Source organism: Xyrauchen texanus, chromosome 11, assembly GCF_025860055.1.
Source record: "Xyrauchen texanus isolate HMW12.3.18 chromosome 11, RBS_HiC_50CHRs, whole genome shotgun sequence".
NCBI lineage: Eukaryota > Metazoa > Chordata > Actinopteri > Cypriniformes > Catostomidae > Xyrauchen > Xyrauchen texanus.
Genome location: NC_068286.1, coordinates 15,074,407 through 15,092,610, shown reverse-complemented (window position 1 = coordinate 15,092,610; position 18,204 = coordinate 15,074,407). Strand labels below are relative to the sequence as shown.

General features: G+C 42.6%; 1 protein-coding gene across 2 annotated transcripts in view; it reads right to left on the bottom strand.

Moving 5' to 3' along the window:
• LOC127651261 (regulator of G-protein signaling 12-like) overlaps nucleotides 1–7,338 on the bottom strand; it is a 134,581-nt gene extending 127,243 nt beyond the window's left edge. For both annotated transcript variants that reach the window (XM_052137011.1, XM_052137012.1), the window contains exon 1: nucleotides 7,261–7,338. The gene's annotated coding sequence lies outside the window, so the exon portion shown is untranslated. The remainder of the gene's footprint in view (nucleotides 1–7,260) is intronic.
• Between the last annotated feature and the right edge of the window lie 10,866 nt (nucleotides 7,339–18,204).

Genomic DNA, 18,204 nt, shown 5'->3' with positions numbered 1-18,204 from the left:
GATTTTCGCTAAACTTTAATGGCCCGCAGAATATTTTCTTCCATGAATATATGAAGATGCTATATATCACAATAAAGATCTGGGCCTCTGCTTTTAGGCAAAAAAAAACGATTTTATTTTATCTTCATTTGTTCGTTTTTTATTGCGACTTGAACAGAGGTAGGTTTTGTCAAAAAACAACATTTCAGACAAAAAGCTGAGAAAAAGGCATGTTTATGTCTGATATTTTGAGCTTCTCAATACTCCACTTCTTCATGTTTGAGACGATCGCAGTCTGTTTCTTTGATCAAAGAGTTGCGTACTCTTTCAAAACATGCGCAGGGGTCTTCCTTACCGTATAACACCTAAAACACGGAAACCCGGAAAATTCCGTGTTTGGCGGGGAAGCATTTTTTTCATAAAACACGGAAAATTCCGTGTTTGGCGGGGAAAGTGTTAAAGAGTGTTCCCTATCGAGAGGTCTCTCCTATTGCGTAAGTAGCTTACACTATGGGAAAACTCAGTTTCTCGAGAAATATTGAAGTCTTTATGTAAAACGCATTGCAGCTGCACAGCAGACGGTAATGAGCGAGGCAGCTTGGTCACTGGCTGTGCTGCGGCAACTGCTCGAACCAATGACGGGCGACTCTGAGCAGCGCGAACCAATGGGCGCCTACCGCGTTCAGCGTGCTCAGAGCCGCCCGAAATTAGCATAGCCAGGCTATATAATGGGCACCCGTCATACGAGTTCCTTTAGATTTAATCTCCTTCAGCGAAGACATCCTCTTCGCTGGATCCTCCGGATTGTTGGAGTCTTTAGCCCGCCGTTGACAAGCCTACAGTAGGACTGCTAAGAGGACGCCGGCGCCTTCAGCCGCCTTGAAGCCTTCTGCTACGCCATCCAGCGCGCATCACTATATCCTTTTACTAAGCTACTTTGCAAGTGTTAGCCTTTGCGACACTTTTTGTATTTAGTAAAAGAGCAAATTCGAGGCGTTGTTTTAAATGCCTTCGACCTGCGCCTCGTGCAGAGGCCTTCTTCCTGACAGGGACCGTCACATTATCTGCACTCGCTGCCTGGGACCTGACCATGCAGAAGCTGCTTTCACTCGAGGCGGATGCCCCGAATGTGACTCCCTGGGCCTCAACGAGCCGCGCGCTCGCTTCGCCGCCTTCGCTGCGAACGAGCCTGCTACCACCGTGCTGCCGTCCCCTCTGTTCGAGCCGCGCAAGAAAAAGCGCCGCTCACAGAGGCCGCCAGAGGAGGCCGCTTCACCACCACCCGAGAACTCCCCGCCGGCAATTCACGCAGAAGGACCAGCACCCCTCCAACAGAACGGTGGGTCTCATCTCATTCGGCGCGCCAGGGGACGACGGTAAAAAGGATGACAGCCTTTCCAATTGGCGCTGCATCCTACGACTGGCCGGGCTTGTTCTTCGACCCCGCGCCGTCGACATTAGCGGACACGAGCACGGGCACCAGCACGGTAAGAGAGTTCGCTGAACGCTTCACTGCAGTGAGCAAAACGTGTAAAACATTACCCAGTCCCCTTACAGGCGGCTGGAAATGTCTGTACAGCAGTCAATGGGCCAGTCACAGAACTCGCTCACCTGCAATCAAACGCCGTTTTCACGGCAACACACAGAAATCACAAAAAGAGTCATTTTCTGCCTGTGTCACTAAGGGGTCACGTGTCCACACTAAAGTGCGCACTCTCACATATCAATACTGTCCAAACAGTGCCGAATACTTTCCCAGCTCGAGCTGGACGCCCCATAAATGTAGATCGTGTGCCTATTGTCATGTATGCACCACTACACACAAGCACTGTTCCCACAGTTATAAACACTTCCCCAGTAAAAGCGGGAAATACTATAAATGTAGCGCGCGTGCCTGCTGTCCTGCAGCACCCCTACACACAAACACTGTATGCATGGCCAAAAACCCGCCGCTAGCGGAGGCTTTATGAAAGTGGCGCGTGCCTACCACAGTAGATGCACCCCCACCCATAAGCGCTGCCCATACAGTTCCAAACAGATCTCTGGCTCACGCCCGAGCATAACAGATGTGACGCTTGAGCCAAGAAACTCCCGCTAAGAGCAGGAAGCTTTATGGAAGTGGCGGCGTGCCTATTACAATGTATGCACCCCCACCCGTAAACACTGTCATTTCAAACATTTCTCCGGCTCTTGCTGCGAGCATTACGGAGATAGCCGCGTGCCTGTAATCTCACACGCACCCCTGCACTCAACAAAGCTGCTCAGCTGCGCCAGCGCCTCTGAGAGCTGTAAGCTCAGTGTTAGCACATTTTCTGCCTGTGTCACTAAGGGGTCACATGTCCACACTAAAGTCGCACTCCCACAGTTACAAACACTGTATGCATGACCAAAAACACCCGCCCATGAGCAGGAGGCTTTATGTAAGTGGCGCGTGCCTACTACAGTATATGCACCCCCACCCATAAGCGCTGCCCATACAGTTTCAAACAATTCTCTGGCTCATGTCGCGAGCATCACAGATGTGACGTCGCGAGCCAAGAAACTCCCGCTAAGAGCGGGAAGCTTTATGAAAGTGGCAGCGTGCCTATTACAATGTATGCACCCCCACCTGTAAACACTGTCTATACAGTTTCAAACATTTCTCCAGCTCACGATGCGAGCATTACGGAGATAGCATGCGTGCCTGTAAGCTCACACGCACCCCTGCACTCGGCAATCAACACGGCTGCTCAGCGCGCACCTGCGCCTCTGGGAGCTGTAAACTCAGTGTTAGCACAAGGCAATTTGCCGGTGGGGCCCATACGTCACTGCGACATGCCCCCAGCCAACATTCAGCCCATATCTGTACGAGCAAAAGCCTGGGAAAAAATCCCGACATGCCAAAATGGGTTTTGAACATAATAAAACACGGTTACTCACTTCAATTAGCTCGCAGACCACCCGCTTTTCAGCGGTGGTCGAGACGAAGTGAGGAAAGATGTGTCACATGTTCTACGCACCGAGGTGCTTCGAACTGATAGAGAACGGCACTATAGAAACTGTTCCTCCCTCTATGAGCGAGGCGGGTTTTACAGCCGCTATTTTCTCGTCGAAAAGGGCGGTGGCCTCCGCCCCATCCTAGATCTCAGACATCTGAACAAAGCTTTTATGATTCGCTCGTTCAGAATGTTAACAACCAAACATATCCTCGCACAAGTTCGCCCCGGGGGTTGGTTTCTATCAGTGGATTTGAAAGACGCTTACTTTCGGTGAGTAGCGCCTCATCACAGGCCTTTTCTGAGATTCGCTTTCGAGGGACAGTCATACCAGTACACAGTACTACCATTCAGCCTATCATTGGCCCCCCGTACATTCACGAAATGTATGGACGCGGCACTTTCCCCTGAGACAGCGGGAGTCGCGAATACTGAATTACCTCGACGATTGGCTAATCATAGCACAATCAGAGGGTCAGTTAACGACGCACAGATCTTGGATTATCAGCCGTCTAGAATGCCTGGGTCTGAGAATCAATTTTGCAAAGAGCGTGCTATCCCCAGCCAGAATATCTCTTCTGGGAATAGTGCTAGACTCAGTGCAGATGACAGCGCACCTCTCATCAGAGCGGCGCTCTCTATTCGGCGCCTTGCAACATCATTCAGAAAGGCGTACGCCCGTCAAACGATTTCAAAGAATGCTCGGTCTCATGGCCTCGGCATCAGCTGTACTCCAGCTAGGATTGTTGCACATGCGTCCTCTCCAGCGCTGGCTCAAGAGCCGTGTCCCCACTCGCAGCGTGGCGCTCGGGCCACTTTTTGATCAGAGCGAATCACGGCTGTATAAAAACCCTGGCGCCCTGGAAAGCCATCAACTGGTATCAAACCGGCGTGAGTCTGGGCGTGAACAGCGGAGAAAAATGATCACAACAGATGCCTCCAAAATAGGATGGGGGCCCTTTACGAGGGCAGGCCTGTCTCCGGCTTTTGGTCAAACCCGGAAAAGCGCCTACATATAAACTGTCTGGAAATGAAGGCGGTCGCCTTGGCTCTCAGAGCCCTGCTTCCGTACCTGAAAAGCGAACACGTCCTGGTCGAGCGGACAACATGGCCGGTAGTTTCAGTATATAAATCGCCAGGGTGGACTTAGGTTGAGCTCCTGCACTCTATGGAGGGCCCTCCATGCATGGCCCCTCAACGGGTTCCGAGAACCTCCCCAGTGGAGTTTTGAGAACCATCACTGAGGCGTGAGCACCCTCTATGAGGCTTATATGCCCAAAAGTGGAGCGTGTTCAGTGACTGGTGTGATACCAAGAGCTTGAACCCCAAATGCGTGTGAGATACCAAGTGTACTCGCCTTTTTGCAAGAGCTGCTGGAGGCGGGCGCACACCCTCCACGCTCAAAGTCTATGTGGCTGCCATAGCGGCGTCGCACAATCCTGATAAAGGACATTCATTAGGGAAAAGCGATCTAATCATTCGTTTCCTAAGAGGCTAGGAGGATGAACCCTCCTCGCCCCCCTCGGTGCCGATCTGGGACCTGGCCACGGTCCTGGATGCACTCAAGAGTGCCCCATTAGAACCTCTCGAACCGTGCACCTTAAACAGCAAAACTGCGCTCTTGCTGGCTTCGCTTCAGTCAAGAGAGTGGGCGACCTGCACGCACTGTCATCAAGCTGCTTGCCTGGAATTTGGACCTAGCGACTGCAGAGTTGTCCTTAGGCCAAAGCACGGGTATATCCCTAAAGTGCTCGCCACACCCTTCAGAGCACAGGTGATATCTCTGGCAGCGCTATCGTCCCCAGCAGGCGAGCGGCGCTAATTTACTCTGCCCGTCAGGCGCTCAGAGTATATTTGGAGCGTTCTGCCCTGTTCAGACAGGCGGAACAATTATTCAGTATGCTTTGGCGGCCGCACTAAAGGTCTCGCAGTCTCAAAGCAACGAATATCGCGCTGGATAGTGGATGCTATAAGCTAGCTTATGAAGCCAAGGGCCTTCAATGCCCCTTAGGCGTCAGAGCTCACTCTACGAGGAGCATGGCCTCCTCGTGGGCTTGGTCGAGTGGGATACCCATTTAAGATATTTGTCGCTGAGGCCGGGCTGGGCCTCGCCTTCGACATTTATCAGGTTTTATAACCTACAGGTCCCCTCATTGCATTCCAACATTCTATCAGCCTGACTGTAGAATGGACTGGAGTATGTATATGCTGAGCATTATCTCCTCCCTTACAAGGTCCGTCTCTGACTGACTTAAAGGATTTTTATGCATATCAGCACATAGAAAACTCAGTACATAAGATATGTGCTTGTGTTTGTACTATGAGCGCCCACCATGGACCACCTTGGAAGGGCTCTATACTATCCCATTGTGTAGCTCACCGTTGGCGGCTCGTGGAATAATCACTTTGCTTAAAGGCTCAGGCATCTGCCTCTGGCTTTATAGAGCGAAGTCAGCACGCACTGGCGTTTTACATGGTGTTCCCATAAGCGTAAGCTACTTACGCTAATAGGAGAGACCTCTCGATAGGGAACTACTCGGTTACTAACGTAACCTCGGTTCCCTGAGAGGAGGGAGCGAGTATTAGCGTAAGCTGCCGTGCTTGTGCTTGGTCAGTTAAGCTTCAGTCGATTGAACCTAAAGGAACTCGTATGACGGGGTGCCCATTATATAGCCTGGCTATGCTAATTTCGGTGGGCTCTGAGCACGCGAACGCGTGGAGCGCGACCAGAGACGCCCCGTCATTGGTTCGAGCAGTTGCCGCAGCACAGCCAATGACCGAGCTGCCTCGCTCATTACTGTCTGCTGTGTAGCTGCAATGCGTTTTACATAAAGACTTCAATATTTCTCGAGAAACGGAGTTTTCCCATAGCGTAAGCTACTTACGCAATACTCGTTCCCTCCTCTCAGGGAACCGAGGTTACGTTAGTAACCGAGTAGACTTGCTGTCATAACCATAAGTTCTGTTTCCGTTTGTCCAATGAAGTCCGTCTTGTTTAAATGTGGCTTGTTAAAAGGAGGATGCTCAGTATATTGCAGCCTTCAAAGTATGCGTCGTACCTAGTGCGCAGCCTTCGAAATGAGACAGCTTAGGATAGAGCATCACAAAGAGGTTGTAGCGGTCATGCGATACAAAATGATTTCGTATTCGCTCGCTGTCAAAAAAGTATCTACAAAGGCAACGCGGTCGACCAGGCGCGAGGCGATCCGGAACACATAAAAACGACCTTAATAGTTAATGTTTGCATAGCAAAATATGTCGAACCACTGAGCGCTGTCAAGTTTATGAAACTTGACTAGAAAAGTTTGAAGGAAAATATTACGAAATTATAACCCGCAGAATATAAAACAACTGAATATACAAAAAAACGGTTAATTAAATGAAAAATACATGTCCTGTCGTGTGCAGTTTCAAAAAAATATAAAGTGATAGAAAAGTGCATTAAGGTTGTCTACTTTTCGACACTTTTATCTCCGCGCTGTCATTTAAAAACAGTTTGGAAGCACACAAAAACGTAGTCCTACAACAGGTAGGATACGTTAATTTAACATTGCTAGAGCGAGGTCGATATTCTTTCCCCCTATTGTTCGCAAGACTTTCCTAAAGTTCAAGATGCGAAGTGAACTCATTCACTCTCGCTGAGCGGATCTATCCCGCCCTCACTTCCCCATTGTTGGAATGCCCAAGCGTCAACGTGTGTAACCATAACAATGGAAAAGTCTCTGTATATTTCAGATCTTTCATTGGTTTCCACAACTGTCATTCATCTTCAGAACAACCCAAACCCAGCAAAGTGAACACGAAAGTTATGCTACAGGTGACCAAAACTACAACGGCGAAAAATAACAAAAAGTAAAAACCCCTGTATGTATTTACAAATACTTTTAAATTTCCCAATGAATTATTTATTTATAAGAGATGGAGATTTAGCTAGCTCGGCATTGTTTTTCGCGTGGAACAGTTAGTGAGTGGCAACATCTAACGGTATTGAACTATCGGCATCAATAGTAACTGACAAGACATTAACTTAGCCTACATGTATTTAGACGTAACGCGTTTTAAAGAGCTGTAAACTTCAGATAAATAGAATTATCGTTCAATGACAGTTTAATTCACCTAAAAAGTCTCAAAAGTTTTATTATCCGCAGAAAGCACAAAAAATTCCCATATGGCTACATTGCTAGCCTACATTAGCCAGCACTTCCAAAACCTTTTCTGTGAGTTAATAAAACTGGTTTTCTAGCAGGAATGTGCAGGGAATGCGTTATATGTTGTAGTTAAAAATAAAGTTATTTAGTGTTCTTACTTGGGATGGATGTGTCATCCGCTGATGCGAAGTTTAATGGCATGGTAACCTTAGTGCTGCAGAAGGAGTAAACAAAAGGAGAGGGCAGCTGGTGTGTGCAGGAGGAGGAGGAATCATCTTTTTTCTTTTTTTTTTTTAAGGACAGCACAGGACTTTTCCTTCACCACATGTCATTAGAATTAAACATTTCAATAACTTTTTCCTTATAGTGTTGCTTAAATATCTGAATAGCAGTATAAAGCAATATATCTTGCAAAGTACATATTACTACAATAATTTCACAGCCTTTTAGTCTAAGGTAATTTCAAATTCCCTCATTTTTTGTTATGTTATAGGACTTTAACACAAGTAAATATTTAGATATTTGTAAACATTTTCCATAAACCATAAATCAGAGAGTTATGGATCATTTTAAGTCAATTACTAGTCGTTAATTCCTCAACAGTAAAAATTATTTATTAGCCGATTGATTATGAATACTGGTGAAGGTTCATGTTAAGACAGCTGCAGCTGTTGACCTCAGATCAAACAATCTCTTAATTTAATATCTCTTAAAGGAATATGTGAGGTTCAATACAAATTAAGCTCAATCGACAACATAATGTTGATTACCACAAAACATAATTTCAACTAGTCCTTTATTAAAAAATAAATAAAAAGTTTACAGTGAGGAACTTGCAATGGAAGTGAATGGGGCCAAAGTTTTGAGAGTTTAAAAGTTGGAAATGTGAAGCTTTTGCATTAATACTTCCATTAAAACGTGTATTCATTGTGCTGTTTATATCGTCATTTTGATGGTCTTTTAGGGTTTATGGTATTACGTCGTTAAGGCAACAAAGTTGTAAAATTGGATATAACTTTACTCAGAAAAGGTTAGTAACTGATTTTATCACACTTAACATCATGTTAACATGGAATTTGTTTACGTCTTGTGGACTATACTGTACATTTGAAACGGTGAGTATTTTCTTTACGCTTACGGATTGGCCCCATTCACTTCCATTGTAAGTGCCTCACTGTAACCTCGATTTTTGCTTTTTTTATTTTTTAGGAAAAGAAAGGACAAGTGAAAATAAATTTTAGTGGTAATCAACATCATGCCACAAATGCTGTTGATTCAGCTCAACTTGTATTAAACCCAGAATATTCCTTTAAGATGACTTTTAAGTTAACTTTGATACATCCACACTGCCCTGGCTGTGCAATATCCCTTCGATCTGCCCAGATTGTAAATGCAGTTTGAGAGGATTAGCAGAATATATGCTCATCTAAAATATACACATAGAGCAAATAATGAAAAAATAAAATTTGACAAATGGGACATTATTTATCTTTTATTTCTACATTATAGTCTTCTCATGATTTGACTACTCGTTTGATTTGATTAAAACAATCCATTAAAATAAATACATAAATATTTTGTCCTCTATAGCTGTCCATAGCCAGCAGAAGTGAGCTGAATAAATAGCATAAAGGGAATAAGTTTCCCTAAAAACAAAAAACAATGAAAATGTAAAAAAAAAATGCTCCAGTGCTAGACCATCACTGCATCCTATACTGTGAAACTTATGGGATATTTTGCTCCTATCCACTAATATCCAGTTAGGTCTCGTCCATCTTAAGTACAACAGGCTTATCTGATATCTGCTCTAAAAGATCACTACTATTGTGAGGAGAGAAAAATGGAGGTAAACAGGGCAAGGTGTCAAAAGGGTAGAACAAAAATTGCCTGAAATAAATAAAAAATCAACCTGAGATGCATTTAACCAATCAGGGTTATCCCCTCCTCCTAAACACACAAAATAAAGAGCATGAAAGTATTTTCTTTCAGTTATTTCTTAAATTTTCAGTTTTTGGCGCACAAAGGAAATGTTACAATTCTGTAGTATTTTCATGTTTGGTCTTTGTTTAAGGCATTCAAGTTATTCTAGCTGTATCTGACCTCAACACTACTGTCCTATTTGGCCACTGAAGCAGCCCAACAATAAAACAACCAATTTTACTATGTAAATCCATCATTTTGAATGCTCTATAATCTGGATATATGCTACTTGCAAGAAATCCTATAGGTATGGTGCAATATTGATCCAAAGGTGACTGTGCCAATACATTTCAGAGAAGGTAAAGGCTTTTCGAGGAGCAGTGAAAATTTCAAGTATTAAGCACTATGTACATATTCTGCTTCACTAAGATGAAGCAAACATCTTATTGCTCCAGAACAAATATATGTTGGGGTTTGTACACTATCAAACATGACCAGCTAACTAAACTAAACAGCATGCTGTGAGTGCCAAACGTTTCACTCATTTATAGTCAAATGGAGTCCATGTAGACTTTCATCCCAATAACAATCACAACAGTCACCCCATTTCAACTGTTATTGTGAATCACATAAAACATTAAATATTGCAAGCAGACTACAACATGCTTCAAGTTAATATAAAAAGATATCTTCAGCTTGTCAACTAAGGCTTCTATTTAGAGTAAAGGCTCCTATGCCACCCGAGACAACAATACAATTATAGTTTTTTTCTCCCCCAAGTCTCAGAAAAGTGAAAAGAAAGGATGGATTATTGCGCACATTCATTTACTAATGGCCTTTCGGTTTATGCCATCTGATGTCCAAATATGGCCGTTGTCATGCACCACAGTTTAATCATTTCATCACAAATATTATTTTACACAAATTGTACATGATGTAAACACTCTAGATTAAAATACATACTTCCATTTATTAATCTAGATCAATAATCATATTTTACATCCTGAGCATTTAAAAGAAATTTCACAAATAACCAAAGATACATGTGTTGCAAGGTACACATAATGTCATGTGAAATTGAGCTGTCCTGTTCGCGAGAAGAAACCATGTAATCTAAAAACCACTCTATGCTATCCACTATGGGCATTTCAAACCCTGTCCAAATAAAAGGGCTTCAGTCACATTTGCAATCAGGTTTTGTGTGTGTTTTTTTTTTAAATGCGTCAACTTAAAAACAACAAATATAGACAGCTAAATTGTAATAGGTAAACTAAACTTCGTTTCTGGCAATTCAAGTGCCTGGTGACTTTAAATTGGTGGAAACAGGTATTGTATAAAATACCTGGAATTTATACAAACTGATTTTGGTGAAAAAAAGCCTGCCTCCATATAGACTTTTCATAGTGCCACAAGATTAAAGTCACTGGTTGTATGGTAGTAGTAGTAGATATAAAAACACATTTTTAAATCAAGACTAATGGTGTTTTGGTGTAATGTGATTCTTGTGGCCACATGCTTCAGTGTCTCTGTCTCTAATAACTATGAGCTATTTGTTGAAATGTCCTCTTGTATATCACATATTGTATCATAGCAACTGATGTCCAGTCTAAGATTATGTTTTTTTGTTGCCATATGTCCTGGTACGTAATGTTCTATTAAGTGTTGTGTCTTCTGCTCTAGTATAGGCCACATTATGTTACCAACATTAACTACAATGTAGATCCTAATGATATATTGTTATGTAGTATTGTGGTCTGTCTTCAATCTTGTTGTTATTGTTTGTATTATAGTGATGTGTCTTGGTGAATACACTGCAAACAGCAGAGTAGTTGGTAATATGGACTACAAGGGGAGGCCACCATCTCAAAGATGGACTGGAAGGCTCTGTGGTCTATCTTTTTATTGTTTTGATGTAGGTAGAAATCCATAGCAACCAGACAAGAGGCTGATGTCCACTGTGTCTGACTTCCCCATGCAACTGATGACATGAGGAAGGCTACAGGGAAAGGTAGAAGTTAAGGAGAACAAGGAAAAAAAGGAAAAATGCTATTGAAGAATCTTCCAGGTTAAATCTAAGTTAAGCTCAATTGACAGCTTTTGTGGAGTAATGTTGATTACCACAATAAAGTCTCATCCCTCCTTTTCTTAAAAAAAAAAGCAAAAATGTAAAAGTTACAATCAGGCACTTACAATGGAAGGGAATGGGGACAATTTTTGGAGGATTTAAAGAATTTATGGCATCATAGAAACTAAATTGTAAAATTGGGATACAAATTTACAGAGAAAAGGTTAGGAAGCAATTTTATCACACTAAAATCATGTTTACACATATTGTTTACATTTTGTGGCTTTTCCTTTGAAACATGAGTATTTTAACTTTACGGATTGGCTCCATTCACTTCCATTGTTAGTAGTGTGACCATACATCCTCTTTTTCCCAGACATGTCCTTTTTTCGGACCTTAATAAAGCGTCTGGCCAGGATTTCTAAACTGGCCATGCTTTCATCCAGGTCGAGATCCGTGGGAAGCACAATGTATGACATATCAAGCTGGCACTTATGTGTCAGTTGCTAATAAAGGTGCAAGTGATTTAGAAGCAAGCACACATTAGTTCTAGCATAAAGAGTCAGCAAAAGGTGAAAGATCATCAGGTAAATTAATGGACTACTTGCATTCATAGTAACACTGTTTTGAACCCCAATCCCCAAAATAACCCCCTGGTGAAATAAAAAAGTGTCCTCTTTTTGGAAAACCAGTATATGGTCACCCTAATTGTTAGTGTCTTACTGTAACCCAGATTTTTGCTTTATTAAATAGGAACGAGTCAAAATACATTTTTGTGGTAATCAACATTATGACACAAATGATGTCAATTGAGCTTAACCTGCATTGAAACCAAAATATTCCTTTAAAAAGAAACAGGACAGGCTCCATATTGCCATGGCGAAAGGTGTTCTCTGTTTGAAGTTCGAAGTGCTGTCAAAATTAATGCGTTAAATTTTGCATTTAATTTGAAATATTTAACGCATTAAAAAAAAAAAAAATTACGTGGTTGTATTTTTTCAACTTCCTGTGGCGGCAGATGTGTGCGACGTGCGCGCCATCCTAGTCCAGAGTTCGGCCGAACCGATTCATCCTGGCAAAAGATGGATAAGAAAAAGGACGTTTCACTATAAAATGCTGCCCGATGGATCTTTGGATAAAAGAAAAGTAATCTGTGCATTTTGCAAAGCCGAATTTAATTACCACAGAAGTAATTCTTCTTTGACTTAAAAGCAAAACACCCTTCCGAAACTATCTCTACGGGGCCTCGCCAATGTAAATTACAGGAGTGTGTTATTCATGGGCAAATAACAAGATCTGTCAGTGATAAGATATCAAATGCTTTGGCTATTTGGATAGCTAAAAACTGCCGCCCAGTTAATATAGTAGATGATGATGGACTGAGAGAAATCATTCGAACTGCAATGGGAGACACCTCATATAACCTGCCCTCGAGAGGAACCATCGTGTCATAAATACACACTTTGTATGAAGGCGAGAAAGCACGAAGGATGAACATGCTAGAGCAAGCAACGCACATCACGCTCACAGGAGACCATTGGACTTCTGTTAACAATGACAACTACTTAGGTATCACAGCACACTTCATTGATAAAGAATGGAAATTGCAATCATTTGCACTAACTGTGAGTAAAACAGAAGAACGACACTACGTGTGCTAATCATTTTCTTGATGTCGCAAAAGAATGGAAAAAAACGTACTTGGCACTGACAGTGCTCGTAACATGGTTGCTGCCACAAGACTACTTCCATTTGAACACCTGCCATGCACGTCCCACATTCTGCAAAGAACGATCACTGTTTTCATTCACGGCAGTGGATTTGAAAGCGTTCTAGGCAAATGTTGCAAGATTGTCGGGCACTTTAAGCATAGTCCATCAAACGCTCAGGAATTAAGTGAACAGCAAGTTGCATGTGGACAGAAGCAAGAATCACTCATTTAGGAAGTTACAACAAGATGGAATTCGACCCTAGAAATAGTCAAGTGAATCCAGCTAAACAAATCTCCACTAACCACTACCCTGGCTCAGCAAAACAGCAATATTGCCATGTTGACTGTGCAGGAGCTTGCCAAACTTCAAAAGCTGGAGGAACTCCTTGAACCTTGCAGGCAAGTTATACTCTCTCTCTCTCTCTCTCTCTCTCTCTCTCTCTCTCTCTCTCTCTCTCTCTCTCTCTCTCGCTCTCTCTCTCTCATATACAGGCAGGAAAGTAGTGAGTTTCTGTGTAATTAATACCAATTTACTGACATGTTTACAACATCTTGAGTTTTCCATTGCAGATATGTGACTGAACTGCTTGGGGGAGAGCAGTATGTCTCCTGTTCAGTGGTGTTGCCAGCCTTGTGCCACTTGTTCAGAATTATGGAGTCCACAGACGATGATCCAATCTATGTAGTGAAATTCAAAAAAATACTTTACCACAGACCTAGCTAAATGGAAGGACAGCACCAACCTCACATGGCTGAAGATCGCTACTGCACTTGACCCAAGGTTTAAAGACCTGAAGTGTCTTCCCAAAGATGAAAGGAATGAGGTGTGGACTTCAGTAAGCATCCGGTTAATGACAGAAAGTCCTGAAAACAACCATCTGAAGACACAACAGAAAAAGAGCTGCCAAAGATGAGAAGGATGACTGTCTTGGTGGTTTCTTCTGATACAGATACAGATGAAGATGAAGAATCCATAGAACAATGTCTGAACTGCTACAAAGTAGAGCCCAAAATGGACATGGAGGTGTGTCCACTACAGTGGTGGATGAAGAGAAAAGAAACACATGCCAGGCTGGCACCCATTACACGCAAGTATCTGTCAACCCCTACAACCACAGTGCCTTTTGAGAGGTTGTTCTCGCTCTCAGGTCACACCATTCAAAAGAAGAGAGCTTCATTGTCTCCTGATAATGTAAACAGACTTCTGCAGGTTGCTGTTATAATGTAGAACACGGCCACATAGAAACACTTAGGAATAAAAAAATTAAAATACTTTTGGCAACTATCAGCACAGATTTTTGCAGATAACCAATAATTCCAAAAATAAACTCTTGGCACCGATTAATTGGTAAAACTGATATATCGATCCACCTCTAATTGCCGCATGTCTTGTGTTACCATTTCCCTCGGTTGAATTACTAGTAGTATTGTGGAATTACTCATTTTTGTAATTCTCTTAAACATTTAAATGTAAATGCAAGCACAAACTCACTGATCTGACCATCTCACTGATGAGCACAACAGGTGTCTTCCAACTGCTGGGGCTGCCTGGAAGGATCCACTGGAGCTCCAGGATGAACTAGGAGCAGGAGTGGATGTCAACCCCAGCAAGGTTATTTCTGAACAGGGTGAAAAGACAGACAGCATCACTCTTTAGGATGCTGGGTCCCTGTTTTAAGAAGCTGTATTACTAGTAACTCAAACTAGTAGAGAATCAGTATGTGTGTGCATGGTGTCTGACCTGGAGTTGATTGGTGATAATGGTAGCGAGGAAGGTGCTGGTGCATCCGTTTCAACTTCCTCATCCTCACCCTACTCTTCCTCCCTCAGAGGGGTAATATTATTTCCCAACCACACTGAGTAAATCGACACCTGCAAAGTGTATAAATATTGTAAGTAAAATGTTGACATAAAAGTGAATAAATGTCCATTTAAAACAGCATTAGAATGATTCAAGTGTTATTTCATGTTCTGGATTACTAGTTTGACCCAGTTTGTAGTCCATGTTGCCCATCTCCCTTTGAGTTTATCTGCAGAAGGAGTTTCTCGTGACTGATCAGTGTATCTGAGTTAGAAGACGTATACACATATACACAAAGATCATGAATATAATGACAAAATGAGCAAGCACCTACAGAGTAAGAGAACCATTTTACTGGACACTGACCTGCCGTTGAGGCTGATAAAGATGGCACAGGGTCCCAAGCTTGATAGGGGAAGTGTGTGGCGATGTTGTCCCTCTTGGACACCATGGTCTGAATTTCATGCCCAACCATACCTCTGATTACACTCAGCTTACGGACATATCTGCAAACACGCACTATTTACTACACACATCTAAACAATTAGTAGCTCAATACAAGCAAATCATGAAATACTCAAAAAATAAATACTTTTTTTTAAAAATTCCACACTTTTTTGCTTTTTAACTTTTTAATTTTCTTATCATATGGGTATGTATGTATGTAGGTGTGTGTCTGAGTGTATGTTTTTTTTTTTTTTTTTTTTTATCTATGTCTTGCTACTTTTTTTGTATTGTTTTTTTTTAGTTTTTTTTGTGCACTGGAAGCTCCTGTCACCAAGACAAATTCCTTGTATGTGCAAGCATACTTGGCAATAAAGCTGATTCTGATCATTTACTCACCCTCATTCCATCCCAGATGTCTATGACATTCTTCTGCTGAACACAAACAAAGATTTTTAGAAGAATATTTCAGCTTTGTTGGTCCATATAATGCAAGTGAGTGGTGGCCAGAACTTTGAAGCACCAAATATCACATAAAGGCAGCTGAAAAGTAATGAAGACGACTCGTTCGGTTAAATCCATATCCATATTGAAGATATGGATTTAACCACTGGAGTCGTATGGATTACTGTTATGCTGCCTTTATGTCTTTTTTGGAGCTTGAAAGTTTTGGACCCCATTGACTTGAATGAACACACATCATATAACCTTCAAAATATCTTTGTGTTCCGCAGAAGAAAGAAAGTCATAGGATTTTGAGATGGCATGAAATAAAATGATGCACAAATTATCATTTTGGGGTGAACTTTTCCTTTAAGATTACTCAAAACACCATATCAAAACTACTTTTAAAAAGACAGATCCCCATCCCCATCTCATACCTAGAGTGTTAATGCGGTAAAGAAACTTTCTGAAGACATCTTTTTCTTGCAGGAACTCTACCAGAATCTCTAGCAATGCTGTCCTAAACTCTCCAGTAGGCCTGGGGAACCAGCCCAGTTTCCAGACCTGTAAAATCCAATTTCCAAAAACACAATCACTTACCATTCTGAACACATAAAGACACAGCGTACAATCACAAATACTCTCACCAGTGGCGTGATGCGGGTGTAGCTGTTTACGAGGGGCAGTCTGGCCAGGCTGATAATGACATTCTGTAGGGTTGGTGTAAGGAATGCTGGGATGTTCTTGTTTCTATGGTGACCCAGAGCCAGCACACTCTACAGTACTTCAACCAGCTCAGCCATGATCTCACAACACCGCCATTCATGCTGATCTGAAAAACACGTTTACATTAACATTTTACTTTTTGTGGTTTTCACAGATCGGTGTTTAAGTTGTGTGTGCGCTAACTCACTGTATGATGCTGAATCCACCAGGTCTTACACTGACTGTTCTGTGTTTGACGTTTTCCTCTCTGTTTGTTTTGTTAGGCTCTGTCTGTTTTGCTGGCCTGTTTAGAATTTGCCCCAGGTATGGCCAAAGCTATTCTGCATCCTCATCCTGACTACCTTCCTAAGGCGCCTTTTTCGACACTACGTCCTGTCATTCTAGAAGCCTTCTGCTCCCCGCCGTTTTTAACGCCGGAGCAGGAAAGACTTCACGGACTCTGCCCAGTCCGTGCTCTTCAGACTTATGTCCACCGCACTAGCCAGTGGTGTAAGTCAGGGCAATTATTTGTCTGCTATGGGGGCAGCAACAGGTGGGCGGCCGCTACCAAGCAGACTATGTCACATTGGGTGAGGGATGCTATTACCCTGGCCTATGAGGCCTGCGGTCAAGATTCGCCAGTAGGTGTCAGGGCTCACTCCACCAGAGGGGTTGCCTCCTCTAAAGCCTTGGCTAGAGGGGTACTTCTGCAGCAGGTTTGTGATGTGGCAGGCTGGTCCTCTCCGCACACATTCATCAGATTTTATAGTTTGGATGTTCATGCTACTCCGGGCTCTTACGTCCTTGAGTCGACATCTCAAGCTCATGCCTTAACAAGTTTGTGATGCGGCAGGCTGGTCCTCACCGCACACGTTCATCGAACTTTATGGGTTAGATGTTTATGCTACTCCGGGCTCTTACGTCCTTGAGTCAACATCTCAAACTCATGTCTGAGACCTCTCGCGTTCTTGTGAGCACACTTCACAACTGTAGGGGTCCGGACAGCCCCAGTGCAACAGCGTGGGTATTGGGTTCCCAAAAGCGCTTAGCAAAGTGCAGCATCATAGTGAAGCTTTTTGTAAAGGGAACGTCTCGGGTTACATGTATAACCCTTGTTCCCTGAAAAAAGTGGAACGAGATGCTATGCTTCTTTGATGCACTGGGACATCCCAGGACTGCTCTTCAGAAAAAGATATCGGAGGACACCGCCTCTATTTATAGCCTGGCCACAGGTGCATCTAATGATCTCACCCGCCGAAGCTATAAATTCCAGTCAATGTTCATTGACGTGTTACACACATATTCATAGCTGGTCACAATGCAGGATTGTTCCCAAAAGCACTTAGCAAAGCGCAGCATTTCGTTCCGCTTTTTTCAGGGAACAAGGGTTACACATGTAATCCGAAACGTTGTTCGAGCTGTAAACCTTTCTAAAGTGTATGAAGTGGGAATACTTTGCATAATGTACTGATGCAAGTTAAAATGTCTTTGATAGCTATAAAGTTGTCAAAATTGTCCTTTTGCGGTGGAAACATTTTCTTAACATATCGACACAATTCCTGTGGCGCGAGTCTGCTCAAAGTATTAAGTACGTTGTGGATGGTCATCAGTGAACACGGCATGAGTTGAAAGTTATACGAGTTAGATATAATTGTGCAAAGACAAGTTTAGATCCCAAGAGGACTCAGAATTAAAAAATGTCCTTCATTTGGCCATGGAGATATAGAGTTCAGACAAAAGTGGGAAGCAATATTGAATAAATGCTCCCAAGACCTTATGCTGCTACTAATTGAAGAAGCAAAAAACTGAAAATTTAAATGCAAAAACAGATTGTTAAAATCAAACAAGAGTTTACATTAGATGGACATGAAGTGCTTTTTCAATTTGAAGAGAAACTTAAAGAAGATCTAGAACAACTATCCAAAAAGCTTAAGCAAGAAAAGCTGGCAAAATTTGGAAGAGATGAAAATGATTACAAGGTGCATAAGGTATACACATGGTCACAGTGGAAT